The sequence below is a fragment of the Phyllostomus hastatus genome, unplaced genomic scaffold, assembly GCF_019186645.2.
Source record: "Phyllostomus hastatus isolate PE091 unplaced genomic scaffold, TTU_PhHast_1.1 phas_contig_86, whole genome shotgun sequence".
NCBI lineage: Eukaryota > Metazoa > Chordata > Mammalia > Chiroptera > Phyllostomidae > Phyllostomus > Phyllostomus hastatus.
In genome coordinates this window covers 32,755,476-32,773,389 of record NW_025333977.1, presented here as the reverse complement: position 1 = coordinate 32,773,389, position 17,914 = coordinate 32,755,476, and positions in this window count along the sequence as shown.

Below are 17,914 nucleotides of genomic sequence, written 5' to 3'. Positions count from 1 at the left end.
CCCTCACTACATAACAGATCCACCCAGACCAAAAAAAATGGCCCAAACAAAAGAACAGATCGAAGCTCCACAGCAAATACAACTAAACAACCAAGAAATAGCCAACCTATCAGATGCATAGTTCAAAGCACTGGTGATCAGGATGCTCACAGAATTGGTTGAATTTGGTCACAAATTAGATGAAAAGATGAAGGCTATGATAAATGAAATGAAGGAAAATGCATGGGGAACCAATAGTGATGAGAAAGAAAATGGGACTCAAATCATTGGAGCAGTCCAGAAAGAAGAAAGAAACCACCAAACAGAAAAGAATGGAGAAATATGAAATCAAAAAAATGAGGAGAGGCTTAGGAACCTCCAGGACATCTTTAAACGTTCCAACATCCGAATTATAGGGGTACTAGAAGGGGAAGAGGAAAAGCAACAAGTGGAAAAGTTATTTGAACAAACAAGAAAGGAGAACTTCCCCATTTTGGCAAAGGAAATAGACTTCCAGGAAGTCCAGGAAGCTCAGACAGTCAGTCCCAAAGAAGTTGGGCCCAAGGAGGAACACACCAAGGCACATCATAATCACATTACCCAAGATTAAAATGAAGGAGAGAATCCTAGAAGCAGTAAGAGATAAGGAGACAGTAACCTACAAAGGAGTTCCCATCAGACTGTCAGCTGATTTCTCAAAACAGACCTTACAGGCAAGAAGGGGTTGGAAAGAAGTATTCCAAGTCATGAAAGACAAGGACCTGTATCCCAGATTGCTGTATGCAGCAAAGCTTTCATTTAGAATGGAAGGGCAGATAAAGTGCTTCTCAGATAAGGTCAAGTGAAAGGAGTTCATCATCACCAAGCCCTTATTATAGGAAATGTTAAAGAGACTTATCTAAGAAAAAGAAGATAAAAAATATGAACAGTAAAATGACAGCAAACTCACAGTTATTAACAATTGCACCTAAAACAAAAACAAAAACAAACTAAGCAAACAACTAGAACAGGAACAGAACCACAGAAATGGAGATCACATGGAGGGTTAGCAACAGGGGAGTGAGAGAAACAGAGGGGGAAAAGGTACAGAGAATAAGTAGCATAGATGGTAGGTAGAAAATAGACAGGGGGAGGGCAAGAATAGTATGGGAAATGTAGAAGCTAAAGAACTTATGACACATGAACACGAACTAAAGGGGGGGAATGTGGGTAGAAGAGGGTGTACAAGGTGGAGGGGAATGAAGGGGGTAATGGGACAACTGTAATAGCATAATCAATAAAATATATTTTTAAAAAAAGAGAAAGTCCTGAGGGACACAACAGAAACCTTTTATTGTGCCAGTCCAGTAGCACTAAAGGCCGGTGGTAACGCCGATTGATCATGACAAAAAAATTTCCAAAACACCCCTGGGAGCAGTGTTGCCCTTCAGAGAACCATGGATTTTTATGAAGATACAGTCAGACATCTGTGGTTTACATTCTAAGTTACACCTGATTAAATAAAAATACAGTCACGCAAACATAACCAGGGCTGTTTTAAAAGCTTTATGAGGTACAGGCCCTTACTTGGAGGCCCTGCCTCAATCCCATCAAGCTTACTAAAATGCACCCTCAGCCTACGGTAAATGTACTAGCAACCAAACCTCCTGTGCTAGGCCCCGTTCTAAGTATTTTACAACCACCTCTGAAGTAGGCAGTATTATTATTCCTGTCTTACAGATGAGGAACAAGCTCAGAGAGGTTTGGTGACTTGATCAAAACCACACAGCTGGTCAGTATTGCAGCCAAAATACAAAGCTAGGCCCTCTGATGCCCACATACTATGGCCTGTATGACTCTTGTAGAGTTTATACCTAAGAGCAATTTAAGTTGTCATTTATGAGTTAGTTGAGTGGCAGAGGACTTCCCCTTTGTCAGTTTCTGCTGTGGAGTTTGTTTTGTGTTTTGAGCCCATCACTAACTTGAGGTCTCAAACATCCATGTGAGCATGCCAGGTCCCCAGTCCCAAGCCTGCACTGCTTGACGCCTGCAGCAGCACCTCACAAGCAATTGGGGGGCCCACATAGGCACTCACCTTCTCTCTCCTATTTGTTAGTTTGTGTGTGTCTGTGAGTGTGTGTGTGTAAACAATGACAATGATTAGCTTCTAGAGCACTGTGACCCCTGCAGTTGTTATCTCTAATGGCACCCACCTTGCTGGGTGTGTTACTATTTCAGTGTCTACATGAGGAAACTAGTGTCAGGAAGATTAAGTGACTTGCCCAATGTTACATATAGCATAAGAAATGACAGCTAATTCAATCCTGTTCCATATGACTCCACAACCTCTGCCCCTCCCCTGCCCCCAGAGGACTCAGTTTTGGCACCTTGGGACTTCCCTGTTTCTTTGCCTAACACTCCTTTCCCAGTAATGGAACTGGCAGGTTGCCAATCGTCCTCCTACCTAGTTCCCATCAGCAAGAAATCACAGCTACTGGTTCTTTCCCCACAGCCACTGTCATCCCATTCCAGAGTGGGATGAAGCCCTCAGATTCTCGCTAGAGCACAGCCAGTGCAGAGGTTGCTCTGGATGGGGACTCCACAGGAATATTTTCTCAGTACCAGACCTTCCTGTTCTTCTTTGCCTGAGCACTACAGTCACCCATCACTTCTCCTGACCATGCTCTCTTCTTAGAGACCCCTCCTCTACAATCCTGGAGGCTGTGACTGCACCTCATTGCCCATCACCCTTGTGGCCTGGACCCTAGGGGACCCAAGGCATGGGTGTGAAAGATGTATTCAACTGGCTCCTCTCTCTTGAGACTGAGACAGACTCCACAGGCCCTTCACCTGGAGGTCTCAAAGAATAAGGCTGAAAGAGCCAAATTTCACTGGGCATGCGGTAGAGAAAGCCAAGGGAAGGGCGTGCAGAAGCAGGCACAGAGAAACAAACGGGAGACCTTGCAGAGCCAAGGTGGTGGGGGAGGGGGACAGGAACATAAAAGGAGAAAAAGACACTTGGCCCCTGCCTTTGCAGTGCCCAAATACTCCTATCCTTAGGCTTTGTGAAAGATGTCAGTCTCCTTCCAATATATTCCTTTCTCAAAACCAAAGCTCCCTGCATCACCTGCTGAGCCCCACCACAGCTCTAGGTGCCGAATCCTGGACAGAGGGAAAAGGTTCAACCCATTCCTTAATTCCGTCCCCACCCCGCCCACTCACCCCCACACCTCCAACCTGGTAATTTGTGAAACTAAAGTGGGCCCTGTCACCTGTTCACCTCTGAGTCACACTTACCCCAGGGCTTACCAGGGGCACTGGGCTCACAGCCCCTCCAGCATGTCCCAAGTCTAGCCCTCCTGTGGACACTGGTCCACTGTGCTCTGGCTCAGCCCTGTCCATTGAGTGGCTCCTTGAGGTCCTTTCCATGATCACTTTGCCAATCCCAGACTCTCAGGGCTCAGCAGGAACTCAAATGATTCAAAGCCTGTCCTGCCCCACCCACTGGGTGGCATCTCTCAGTTCAGAGGTTTATCTCCTATTTACCTGAGCTAGTTGGGCGCATGCAATGGAGCATCACCCAGCCAGTAGAGTGATGGTAGCCTGGTGATCTGGAGATACATTCATATCTACATCACAGAAAGTAGGTATGTAGATATGCTTGTAACCAGCCGTGTCTTCATAGGAAACAGTACTTTAAGCATCATGGTGATGTTGTTTGTTTGTTTGTTTTTGTTTGGTCTTTTTGCTTAAACATTCTTCTGGCTTCACTACTTATCATAACATGGATGAGTCCCACAGAGACAATGATTTTTTTAAATCTCACCAACAAGAATATACTGTCCATACATATGAAATTCAAACTCAGAGAAACCAATCTACAATGATAGGAGTCAGAATAGTGGGAATTTCTGTGTTGACTGGGAGTGGAATGAGGGAGTCCTCTGGGGTGCTGAGAATGTTTTCTCTTTACCTGGGGAGATTTCACATGGGGTTATACATATGCAATAATTTGTCAAGCAGTACTCTCAAGAGTAGTGTACTTAGTTGCTTGTAAATTATACCTCAATTAAAAGTACAAAAACAGCCAGTCAAGAAGGAGGTGTAAGTAAACACAGCTGGCCTCCTTGCACAACATCAATATTGCAACTAAATATAGAACAACCATCACTCAGAACCTTCAGAAATCTAGTTGAATGGAAGTCTGACAACTGTGAAATTAAAGAAACCACATCCATCCAAAATGGTAAGAGGAGTGGAGACCCAGAACGGGCTAGTCCCACACCCATGTGGGTGATAAAAATTCAGGAGGATCACCTCTGGAGCAGGGAATCCCATACCCACACCAGGCTCTGAGCCCAGAGTTCCAGTGCCAGGAAGATAAGTCCCCATAATTTCTGGCTGCAAAAACCAATGGAGATTGAATTGGTGAAAGAAACTGCTGGATTCCCAAGCAGTTCCTCTTAAAGAATCCACACATGGACTTACTCAGACTCGCTCTCTCTGGTCTCCAGCCCCGGGGGAGCAGTTTGAAAAGCACCAGTGGCATACAGGGAAGAACTGAAGTGCCTGGTATCAAGACAAAAGCTGGGGGACAGTCTTCTCCCAGACAAAAAGGCAGGCAGAGGCTATTGTCCTTTTCTGAATACTCCCCGCACAGAGACACAGAGCTGGCAGGCAAGTGCCATATCTGACACTCCATATACCAAGCCAACACTCTTTGCCCTGGTGATTCCATGAGGCTCCACCCACCCAACTTACAAGCCCACCCAAACTGTTAACAGTGGCATTTCCCTCTGAATGGCTAGTTTTGGCTCATACTTCATAACTTCCAAAATCCTCTCAAACAAGCAACTGTCATCCTCAATGAGCCTCTAGCCCCTGTCTGTCTTGCTAAGTGGCCCCAGGCCCAGCACTAGCAGCAGCCAGCCTAGACTCACAGCTTGGCTTGAAGCCAACTGGGAATCTTCAAGCCCACTACAAGTAGCAGTCATTTCAGGTTGCTTTGTAGCTCAAGCAGGGTGGCCCTGGGCAGAACACAGGTGGTGGCTGACCGTGGCCTGCACTTGGAAACCCCAGAGCCAGTGCACCCAGTAGAGACCTACAGACCACATCAGAGCACCACTACCCTGCCTCTAGACAGCTGATCCTCCATTGAGGGTGGAGGTTGATAGTCAGTGGTCACAGCCAATCCTTGCAGCTCACTGGCTGGGTAAATCCCTTCCATTGACCTGCCCCCAACAATAAAGGCTCAACTACAAGAGGAGAGTGTACTTAGCCCACCCAGAAGGTACACTTTGAGTACACAGATTTCCCAATCTTTGGAAAAGGGAGGCTGTGTCACTGGATCCTACAGGACACTTACTACATTAGGTCATGCTACCAAGACAGAGAGTCATAGCAGCTCTACCTCATACATAGAAACAAACACAGGGAGGCTGCCAAAATGAGGAAACAAAGAATCATGGCCCAAATGAAACAACAGATCAAAACTCCAGAAAAGAAACTAAACAAAAGGGGGAAAGCAACCTATCAGATGCAGAGTTCAAAGCACTGGTTATGAGGATGTTCAAGGAACCTAGTGAGGACCTCAACAGCATAAAAAAGATTCAGTCAGAAATGAAGGACACACTAATTGAAATAAAGAAAAATTTACAGGGAATCAACAGTAGAGTGGATGAAGACAAGAATCAAATCAATGATTTCGAACATAAGAAAGCAAAAAGCAAGCCATCAGAACAACAAGAAGAAAAAAGAATCCAAACAAGGAAAGATAGTGTAAGGAGTCTCTGGGGCAACTTCGAGAGGTCCAATATTCACATCATAGGGAAAATAGAAGGAGAAGAGAATGAGAATTGTCATGCCTCCCAAGCAGAGACAGAGGAAATGGGTGAAGGAATGCAAGGAGACCTAGAGGCTTTTAGAGGTGATCAGAGGTAGCTGGACCTTGGAGAGATTCAGGGCAAGGCCAGATTTTAACACCCACACTCTGTCTAGACCCTTTGATTAAGCAAATAGTAGGGGTTTACTTAGCATCACATTGTGGCACTGTTCCCCAGCACACATCTGACAGTGTCCAGTCCTGAAATGTGATGTGATTATGCAGGATCTCTGCACAGCACAACTCCAGGTGTGGCCACGCTCATCATAGTTTTGCAAACGGCACTCCCTGATGTGGTGCGGCATTCAGCCTTTGAAGCCACAGGTGGTAGACCTGCCCAGCTGAGTGAGCCTGAAGCTCTGGCAATGAATCTTCTGTGGGCCATCTTTTTCAAGGCCCATTGAGCAAATATGTGACACAGAGAACTTGGGCCAGGCTTCCAGTGGCCACAGAACAATCATACTATTTCTACCTTACTGTCCTTTGCCACACACATGGCAGCAACACACCTTCTCTGATTTCCTGTCCTGCCCACAGTTCTTCCACCAGCACTGCCATTGTCAGGCTTACAGAATTGCTTCTCTCCTAGCATCATGTATCAGACATCACTACTTCAGAACAAGGAACTCATCTTATGACAAAAATGGAAATGGACATAGGATCTACTGGTCTTACTGTGTTCTTCAGCACCCAGAAACAAACAGTCTAAGAGAACATTGGAATAGCCTGTTAAAGTCTCATTTACAGCACCAGCTTGGGAACACCACCCTGTGGGGCTGAGGCACATCCTCTAAGATGAGGTACAGGCACTGGCCAATGGGTGATAGATAGTGTTGTTTCTTCAGTAGCTATTTGACTTGAAACCAAGTCCAGGAACCAAGAGTCAGAAGTAGGATCAACCCTTCCCACCCTTATTCCCAGTGGCCCACTTTCAGACTTTGTGCTTCCTGTACTAACAGCCTTATCCTTGGTTGTATTAGAAGACCTGGCACCTATAGTAGAGAGGAGGAAGAGAAAACATCCAACATAGAAGGGGTCTAGTGAACTTGAAGCTATACCTACTACCTAGACTCTTTGGAATCCAGTGGGCAGATAAGTCAAGATTACTCACCAGGGGTGATAATTGATTCTGATTTCCATGAAGAGCTACCATTGCCATTTGGTGGCACCAAAGACTTTGATCAAAACTCAGAGGTCCCATGCCCAGTAATAACCACATGCAGGCAACCACTGCAACCACTGCCCAGCAAGGTCAAAAAAGCTAAGGCTCAGATCTATTGGGATGAAGGTCTCCCCACCAGGCAACCACCCCACACCAACCAAAGTGCTGACTCATAGGAGAGGAAAATCTATACTGGTGATGGCAGGAGGTGATAAATACCAGTTTCATCTTTGAGACAGCTGCAGCAATGAGGACCATAGCTTGTTCTACTAACATCCTTATATTACATTCTTGCAGAGATTGTAGCTGACCACCTTCTGGATTGAGACTCTGTGGTGGACTGGACTTAAGAAAAGGCAAGAACAAATCTGAGTGATGCACAGAGCCCTCTTGTGCACCACTTCAAATCCTCTTGTCCATACCTCTTACTCCAGCCACTGCTTTGGCAACCAGTTTTGCACAGACTTTTTAAGCAGTTCTTGCCAGTGCAACCTGACAGTGCCTTGCCTTGGGTCCAGTGCTATTTATCTCTAGTTCCGACCTTGATGCTGTTGGCACTTATATATGTGCAACCCAAAATAGAGGGGGATTTAAGGCTCATGGTGTTATTATTATAGTCTAAGGCTTAGATCAGTGGAGGATAGAAAACAAAGGATAAATTCTTCCTCTTTAATCCCTCAAGCAGACAGCTGAGTTGCATTCATAAGCTTATCCAAAAGCCTTCTAGTTGGAGCACCAGTCATGCAAAGCAGTGGTCAACTCACAAACACATTGTTCCTTCCCCATTTCACTTTTTTGTTCTTCACTCTTGCTCCCTGTAATCACTTTCCCAAACAAACTCACATGAAAGCCTATATCTCAATCTCTGCTTTGGAGGAAACCAAGGTAATCTGCATGGCCACACCTAATAACTGCAAAGGAACTGGGCAGCTATGTGTCCACTTTCTGTTACTAAGGAAGAAGGAGTGAGTGGGTTTTGGTGGCCAGCTAGAGTCTCCACCTCTGCAGGGAAGTGTGAAAACATTTAAAAGATGCCCTATCTAAAGAGGTAAATATAATAAAATTTTGGAATTTAAATGGGTAAATAGTAAAGCTGCCCTTTTCCTAAGAGGAGAAAACATTTATTTGGCCATGACCAGGACAATGGAGAGGAAAAAGGAGTATTCTAAGGGACATGTGGCTGGAATGTGACACACTTAGTGGATAGGAAAGAAATGATGAGCCATTAAAGGAGAAAAACATAAGAAGTTTGGATAGAGGGGAGCAACAGATGAACAAAAACAAGGAATAAGGTTGCCACTCAAAAAACCTATCATGGTTATAGCAAAACCATAAATTTGGTTATAAATATTAGTGTGAGAGTCCTGACTTGCCTTCCCCCCCATCAAAACCCTTCCCTCTCTTGACTCAGGGTCTCTGCTTTCTTTTCTGTCTCAAAAAAACTGTTCCCTCTTGTTTAGATGTGTCCCTCCCCTGTGCTTCAAACTCATTTTCAGAACTTGCTTCAGATATGCCCTGTCTCCTTCCTCTCTTCATTTTCATGGACTCTTTCTCCTTGTGTAGATTGCCCTCAGTCCCCTTCCTTGTCCCTTGCCCCTAAACTGCTAGAGAACAGTCCATTTGCCTTGTCTCCACCTCCTCACCACCCACCCTCTACCCAGCCCAGCCCAGCTTCTTGTATGTGATCCTACCAGATGCTCTGTACTACTTGTCCCTCTTGACTACCACCTTGCTCTGAAAACTCATTTCTGCCTGAGTCTTCTAGACACTTTTCCTACATTGCTGCTCTATCCTTACCATTAGCTCTTTTGGTTCCTCCTGCCTTGTAAATATGGGTTCTCCCCAAAGTCCAGTCTTTGGTTCTGTTCTTACTGTACACATTCCCTCCAGACAATCTTATCTGTTCACATTGTTTCAACTTTTCATGTTATTAAGGTATTTCCCAGATTTCCATCTCTACTCCTGTACCCACATTTGTAAGAGTTATCTGGGCACTTGCACAAGGAACACCAACTAATATTTCAAACTCAAGTAGTTCTTGCAAGAGAATGGCTATCCCTTTGCTATATGACAGTTGTGGGTTATACATATTTAAAGTATTTTATATTTTTACCACAATGATAAAAAAGCCCAGCTATTTTCTTGCTGAAACACACACACACACACACACACACACACACACACACACACACCCTGAGATCCCGAGCAAGAGGAGTTAGCAAGTATCCTTCCAATACCCTGGATCCCCAGTATCTGATGCTATTCACCCCTCTTCCTCCACCGCATTCTTCATGGCCATTCCATAGGCCAGCGATCTCAATCATGCACCCCAGTTTCTTCCCTCATTAATCTATCTTTCTAGTTCACTCCCTCATTACTCAAACTCCAGCAATGTTCTGCCTCACAAGGACCTAAGATCCATTGGTCCTTTCACCTTCCCCAGTCCCTCCACCCCCAGATGTCCCCCCTTCCCTTCTTGCCAAATTTAATTTTCTCAGCCAATTACTATTATTACTCTATTGATCAGACCTTAATTCCTTTGCCCTCTTTCACTTCATGGAATTCTCTTGGAAGAACTACAAACCAGGTTAAATCCAGCTCTTCACCTCCTCCACACCTCCTCCTGCACCTAAATCTGCCTAGGAAAAAAGATGCAAAACTACTGAATGTTTTCACTTTAGATTCATGACCATGAACCTTAAGTTCAGCTCTACTCTAGCTAAGTAACCATCTAATATAGTCCTAAATGATTATTTTTACACCTATTTTCCCCTCAAACCTCTAATACCTTCTCTATCCTCACTCTTACTTGTGGTCTTGCTTCCTGCTTTATTGAGGAAATAAAATCTGTTTAAATGAAACTGTCCTGGACTTCTACCACCACATCATCCCACCCACCACATCTGTGCCACCATATCTCTATCACCTTCTTTGACGACAGATAAACCATGTGGCCCTACCTAAAGCCAACTGCTTACCTGCTCAAGGACATCTCTCTAGTAATTCTACCCTCTCTCTCACACACATCACCAGATTTTCCCTCTCTACTGAGTTTTTCCCATGAGCATATCATCAGAAAACCTCTTTCCTGACCCTTCTTTCCTCTCCAGCTACCATTCCACTTCTTTGCTCCCCTTCATAGAAAAGCCACTTGAAAGTATTATGTATATTCATTGTCTCCAATCCCTCTCCTTCAGTTCTCTACTGAATCCACTTCACTCAAGCTTTTGCCCTTACTACAGTACAAAAATGTCTTTGAACAAGGTCCTCAGTCACTTCCATGTTGCAAAATCCAATGATTACTCCTCTGTTCTCATTTTACATGATCTATCAACAGCATCTAGTACAGTTGATCACCCCTTCCACCTGGAAATACTCTCTACCAAGACTACCTCTCTGGGTTTTCCTTCCTCCTTGGCTGTTACTTCTCAACCTCCCAATGCTTCATCTTCCACTTCTTCACCTAGGAGTTTTCCATGGTACTTCTTCATCCAATTGGCAATCTCACCCAATGTTAAACTATTAAATATATTCACATGCTGAAAATTTCCAAACTTATATCTCCAGTCTTGAACTCCTCCTTGAATTCCAAAAAGTATATTCAACTTTCCAAAAAAAGAATTCCTGATTGTACCCCCATGCCCCAAATATGCTCAATCTGCAGTCCTCAGGTAATGGCAATTCTATTTTTCTGTTACTCAGGCCAAAAACCTTGAACCTTGATGCTTCTTTTTCTTTTACACCCAAATCCAATCCAATAGAATACCCTGTTTTCTATTATAAAATCAGAGAATTACCTACAAAGGAGTCCCATAAGACTGTCAGCTGATTTCTCAAAAGAAAATTTGTAGACTAGCAGAGACAGGCAAGAAGTATTCAAAGTGATGAAAATCAAGGACCTACATCCAAAATTACTCTACCCAGCAAAGCTATCACTTCCAATGGAAGGGCAGATAAAGTGCTTCCCAGACAAGGTAAAGCTAAAGCAGTTCATCATCACCCAGCCATTATTACATGGAATGTTAAAAAGACTTATTTAAGAAAAAGAAGATCAAAACTATGAACATTAAAATGGCAACAAATTCACAACTATCAACAACTGAACCTATAAAAAAAAAAAACCAAGCAAACAACCAGAACAGAAACATAGATATGAAGATCACTTGGAGGGTTATCAGCTGGAAGGAGAATGGGGGAAAAAGTTCAGGGATTAAGAAGCATAATTGGTAGGTACAAAATAGACAGGGGGGTGTTAATAATAGTATAGAAGTGGAGAAGCCAAAAAACTCATATGCATGATCCATGGATATGAACTAAGGGGGAGATTGCTGGTGGAAATGGGTGTACTTGGCAGAAGGAGACAGAAGGGAAAAAAATTAGGAAAACTGTAATAACATAATCAATAAAATATATTTTTTAAAATGTGCTTTCATTTTAAGAAATTGTATTTGGCATTTAGATTTTCCAGCAGGGCCTGGCCAGCATGGCTCAATTGGTTGGAGAATCATCCTGTTAATTGCAAGGTCTCAGATTTGATTCCTACTCAGGGCATATGCCTGGGTTTCATGTTCAGTCCCTAGTCAGGGTGTGTATAGGAGGCAATTGATTAACGTTTGTCTCCCACATCAAAGTTTTTCTTTCTCTCTCTCTCTCTTCCTCCCTTCCTCTTTTTCTAAAAAAATCAATAAGCATGTCCTCAGGTGAAGATAGATAAATAAATAAATTTTCCAACTCTTAAGGCCATAACAGAGTGTTAGCCCTCCTGTCATAAATAACTCTAAAACTAGACAAATGTATAAGGTATCCTTATAAAGATATTGGGAAAACTGGGGAGATGCAAGAGAATGGATGAAGAGATGAGGGGATTAAGAAGTACAAATAAGAAGTCACACAATAGCCATGGGAATGTAAAGTCCAGAAATGAAGTAGGCAGAGAATTTATACACATGACCCATAAAAATGAACAATGGTGGGGTCATTGCCTGAAGAAGTGGGGGGTGCTGGGTGGAGAGGGGCAAAGGGGAAAAAATCAGGACAACTATAATAGCATAATCAACAAATATAATTTTCAAAAAAGAAGTTAGCATGATGAAAAACTGCCTCAAAAAGTATTAACAGGAAACTGTTCTAGGTTAAAGGGAAATAAGGAAACATAATAACTACTATATTTTCGGACTATAAGATGCACCCCCCCCCAAATTTGGGAGGAATAATAGTTGTTAATGCTGCTGTTGAGTTCTGTTTACATTTACATTGATGAAATATTATGTTATTTGTGTTATTAAATATTTTACCACATTTCTTGCTTCAAAAATTTTTTCCTATTTTCCTGCTCTAAAACCTAAGTGAATCTTATGGTCCAAAAAATATGGTAACTGCAATATGTGACTCTTGATACAATCCTGGATCAAAAACAAAGAAGATATTAAAGTAAGTTTGGGCATAAATGGGAAAATTTAAATATAAACTGAAAATTAGATTTATTATTGAACTAATGTTAAGCATTTAGAGTGTGGTAATGATCTTGTGCTGTGTAAGAGAATGTCGTTATTTTTACAGGATATATATGTGCAGAACTATTTAGGAGTAAAATGTCACAATATTTGCCATTACCTTCAAATGACGCAGAAAAAAAAACTAGAAAGAGAGAAAGGAAATGTAGCAAAAGTTGATTGATGATTAGGGAAAGGATATGTGCATATTCAGTGCAATCCTCTTTCAGCTTATATGTAAATTTGAACATTCTTTAAATCAAAAAAAATTTCAGAGAAAAATAAAATAGCCAAAATGACCCTACAGAAAACAAGGATAACTAGGGAACAAGAGAAAACTTTAAAATATACATACAGAATCTTTGGTTAAATTTGAGAAACTACAACAAGCATGAAAATAAAGAATGCTTTAAAACCAGAAAATTTAATGAACAAGATAGCATGCTTAGAAATTAAAAATATGATCACTGAAAAAAAATTTCAATAGAAGGATCAGCAGATCAAAAAATTAAAGAGTATTTGAGAATTTGCTACCTGGTGTATGTTGTCAATTTGGCTCAAATAAACTCTCATAAAAACTCAAAAATATGTATATTAAAAAGACCCAAAATAGAAAATGTAACAGAAGACATAAGCACTATAGAGGGTCCTAAACCAAGACTCCAACATCTGATTAACAGAAATCCTAGAAACTAGGGACAGAAACATACTGGGGGTGAAGGGCAAGAGGTACCATATTTTTCAGACCATAAGACACACCTAGGTTTTAGAGCAGAAAAATAGGTAAAATATTTTTGAAGCAAAAAATGTGATAAAATATTTAATAACATAAATAACATAATATTTCACCAATGTAAATGTAAACAGAACTCAACAGCAGCATTAACAACCATTATTCCTCCCAAATTGGCAGGGGGTGTGTGTCTTATAGTTCAAAAAAGCTATATACTCAAAAAATATAATAAAATGTCTTAGAGCTGAAAAACATTTGACTTCCATACAAGATCCCACAAAAAAGAGTTACAACATAACTCCACCAAGGCATACTTACATCACCATCATGCAAGTTCAAGATGCTGGGGGTACAGAGGTTGTCAAAAGATTCCATTGAAACAGTTAAAAATAAACAACGGAAACCTCATCTAAAATGGAGTCAAGAAGCCCTAAAGGGGAGCTCTCACTCATGGCCACCCTGGCCCCAAACGGGAGGACATACCACAGCAGGAGGAAGGAACAATTTTCCCTTGTCCAGCAAAACACCTGAATGGTCACCTGAACTTTTTAGCTGATTGCCTTCCATTTGGCATCCTGGTTACAGCCCAGCAAATGAGAAACTGCCACATCATCCAATGAGAAGCCATCACCATCTTGAACTCTTCAGACCCCTCCCAACTTCCTCTTTATCACCTATAAAAGCAAGCCCCTCTCCCCTGTTCTAGGGACTCGCCTGTAATTTGCCACAGTTGGCTTGTTCTGAATTGCAATTCTCAATTTCTCTGCTATTCCCAAAAAAACTATATTCCAAAAGCAGAAACAAAAAAAAAAACATTTTGCTGGTAAAACAAATGGCTCATTTGTTTTTTTAAGGTCAACAAGACATGTAAATAAACACTCAAACATGTCACCTGCAAAGGACCAAGAATCAAGTAAGGAGTGCACCTCACAGCAGGAGGCCTTGGCAGCTAGAGGCTGGGCCCTTTTCCAGGAGGGCCTTGTGCTTTGCCCCCATACCATGTTTACTGTCCTAGCTGTCTTTTTCACAAGAAAGCGAGTTACCTGAGAATAACAATATCAACTTATTTATCTTCATATCCCCCTGTCTGCTTTATTCCTGAAGTCCTACAAGTTGAGATGAAGTTCATTTACATAAGCTCCAGTCAGTCTCTCTCGACCTCATTATTTCCTCCCTCCCCATTTTCTGGCCCCTTCTTTCCCTGGTCGCTTGTTCATCCCAGAAACACTGATGGAGAACTCAGTGTGCTAGGTCAGGGGTTATCAGATAAACAAAGACCAGCCCTGGGTTCCAGGAGTCCACCCCTGTGAGGAGAGACCAGTGCGGGCCCTCCTGCGGGCTTGGCAGTCTTCCTCTCCAAATTACAGCACAGAACCCAGAGACTCCTACACAGTAGTTTCATGCTACCTATTCTTAAACTTGAGTTAAACGTGAATTGAATTTCCTGTTGAGGTAGTTTAAAGTTTGAACTTATGGAATTTTCTAAAGGGTGAGTGGCTCCTGAGGGCAAGACAAGTTTCCTCCTTAGTATTGTTATATGGATACCAGCCCCGAAGGTTTCCTGGGCAGACAAAACCAGCTTAGTCGTGAACTTAGCTCAATTCCCAGTCACTGTGAAGCACTGCCTTCTCACTGCAGAAGCCACTTTGTGGCAGTGTTCCTCCGAGTCTCATTCTAGGTTTGGGTTTGAGTGCTCCAGGCTTGCAAACTTTTTGGTGGGTGTATAGTATATTTTCACTAATCACTGCTTCAGTGATTCATTGGTTTCACTGTGGCTATTTCTGAACCTTTGACAGTGTAATCCAGGTGGAAGCCATAGGTATCCTCCAACTGCTGTACCCACTCCCCCTGTGAGCCGATCCTGGAAGCAGAGGCCACAGCAGGCAGAGTTCTCGTCGGCGCTCCTGTGAGGATCACAATGGTGATTGTCCCAGGGGCCCTGAGCACCAGGCAAGTGGGACTGGGAGCCTGAAACTCTTCACAAACAGTTCCCAGATGAGCAACTCCCCCTAGTGGCCATAAGTGGACGCTGCTGTGCTCTCAGCCCAGGAGATGCCAAAGAGGAATATAATGTTTTTCCCGCAAACACCCCGCAGACCCTGGACCACCATTTCAGAGTCTGTCTTGTGGAAGAGGCACAGGCCACCTCCACTTATACAAGTTTCCCTGAGTCCTGGGTGGAACTTGACGGAGTACTAGACTCTCCTTGGTTGTACCAGACCATAGCCTTCGCTCAGGGCCTGTTTTGTGAAGGCAGCTGACTCCTGCCCAGTCCCTCTGGGCATCAAGCCTTGATAATGAAGCTTAAGCTCCAGCACCGTCCCTTGCACAAGTGCCTTCTATGGACACTGAAAAGACCTTAGCAAAATGTTTGTATGGGCCTCTATTTGTGCAAAATCTGAAAAAAGTAGGATTTTAAAAACTATTTTTCCTAAAGAGGGTTCCAAAAATTGTATACAATCTGCATCACACAAAGTCTGTTTCTGAGCCTGATGGTGACATAGGGTCCACTCAGTCCAGAGCTCTCCCAACAGTCCTTTATCTCGAATGTCCAGTCCCTAACCCCACTTTGCCCCCCACCAGAGGCCACACAGAGGACTTTGGGAGGGCAGTCTGTGCAAGGGTCAAGAACACAGGTTTGTAGGTCAGACAGGTGTAGGTCTGCAGCTCACCTCTCTCCCCAGGCACATTACTCAATTGTGCCCTCTTTATTTGTTTGAAAAATAGAGATGATAATTGTACATACTCTTTGGGTTGCTGTGAGAAGAGAATCCGATAATGCACAGTAAGACTTCTGTTTGATGCTTGGCCTGTAGGAGGCACTCCAGGAATGAAGGCTATGGGAAGCCTTTATTCAATGCTATATATTAGTGGAACCAAACACAATTGCTAATATTTCACTTCCTTTTGACATGCAAAAGTGATGGTTTCACATGATCCCTCCTAATAAAAACAAATGACAATAATTACAGAGGATAGCTGAAGTATGGGTTACTGGTAGGGACCCTCAGTCATGCTCATAGTGGATCTGTGCTTTGCCTAGAGAGCATGAATTTAACCAAGAAGGTAAAAGACCCATACTCAGAAAAGTATAAGATACTGAAGAAAGAATTTGAGAAAGATATCAATATGTGGAAGCACATACCACATTCACGGAGAGGAAAAATCAACACTATTAAAATGTCCCCAATACCCAAAGCAATCTACAGATTCAACACCATTCCTATTAAAACACCAATGTCATATTTCACAAATCTAGAATGAATATTCCAGAATTTACATGGAGCCACAAAAGACCTCAAATAGCCTAACAATGTTGAGAAAGAACAAACACTACCAGATATTAAACAATACTACAAGACCATAGTAATCAAAACATCATGGTATTGGCATAAGAACAGGCACATAGACCGGTGGAACAGAACAGACAGCCCAGAAATAAACCCATGCCTTTATTGTCAATCAATATTTGACAAAGGGGTCAAAATATATAATGGGGTAAAGACAGTGTCTTCAATAAATGGCACTAGGAAAATTGTACAAATACATGTAAAAAATGGAACTAGACCACCTTCTTACACCATATACAAGAACAAACTCAAAATGGATAAAACACTTAAATCAAAGACTTGAAACCATAAAACTCCTGAACTCCTGAAAGAAAACACAAGCAGTAAAATCTTGGACACTTCTCTTAGCAATATTGTTTATGATATATCTCCTCAGGCAAGGGAAACAAAGGAAAAAATAAACAAATGGACTACATCAAACTAAAGAATTTGCACAGCAAAAGAAACCATCAACAAAATGAAAAGGGAACTCACTGAATGGGACTACATATTTGCCAATGATATATCTGATAAAGGGATACTTTCCAAGATATATAAAGAGCTTACACAATTCAACACCAAGAAGATAAACCAATTAAAAAATGGGCAAAGGACCTAGACACTTCTCTGAAGAGGACATACAGATGGCCAATAAATACATGAAAAAATCTTTAATATCACCAATCATCAGAGAGATGCAAATTAAAGCCATAATGAGAAACCACCTCATGCCTCTCAGAGTGACTATCATCAATAAATTAACAAACATCCTGTTGTTAACACTGCTGGAGAGGATGTGGAGAAAAGAGGACATCAGTGCACTGTTGGTGGGAATGTGGACTGGTGCAGCTACTGGGGAAAACAGTATGGAGTCTCCTCAGAAAATTAAAATGGAACTGCTTTTTGACCTAGCAATTCTACTTTTGGGAATATATCCAAAGAAACCCGAAACACTATGTCAAATGTTCATTGCAGCATTATTTATCACAATGGCCAAGATCAGGAAACAGCCCAGGTGCCCACCAGTAGTTGAGTGGATAAAAAAAAGCTGTGGTACATTACACAAGGGAATACTACTTGGCCATAAAAAGGAAGGAACTCTTACCTTTTGCACTGGCATGGATGGACCTGGAGCCAGGCAGTCCAGTGGCCTTTGACCTAAAGCTGTCCCTGAGAAATAAAAACTCATAAACATTCCCTCTGGATGGTGGTGCCTGAGTTTCTCCTGTTTATCTATTACCCACCCAGGGGCCTGCAGACCATACTCTCAGAGGACACATGCAGAATCCTACAGCCCCTAAGCAGAGGCACAAAGCAGTCCTGACAGATGTGTTGGGCATCAGTTCTTCAGACGCAATC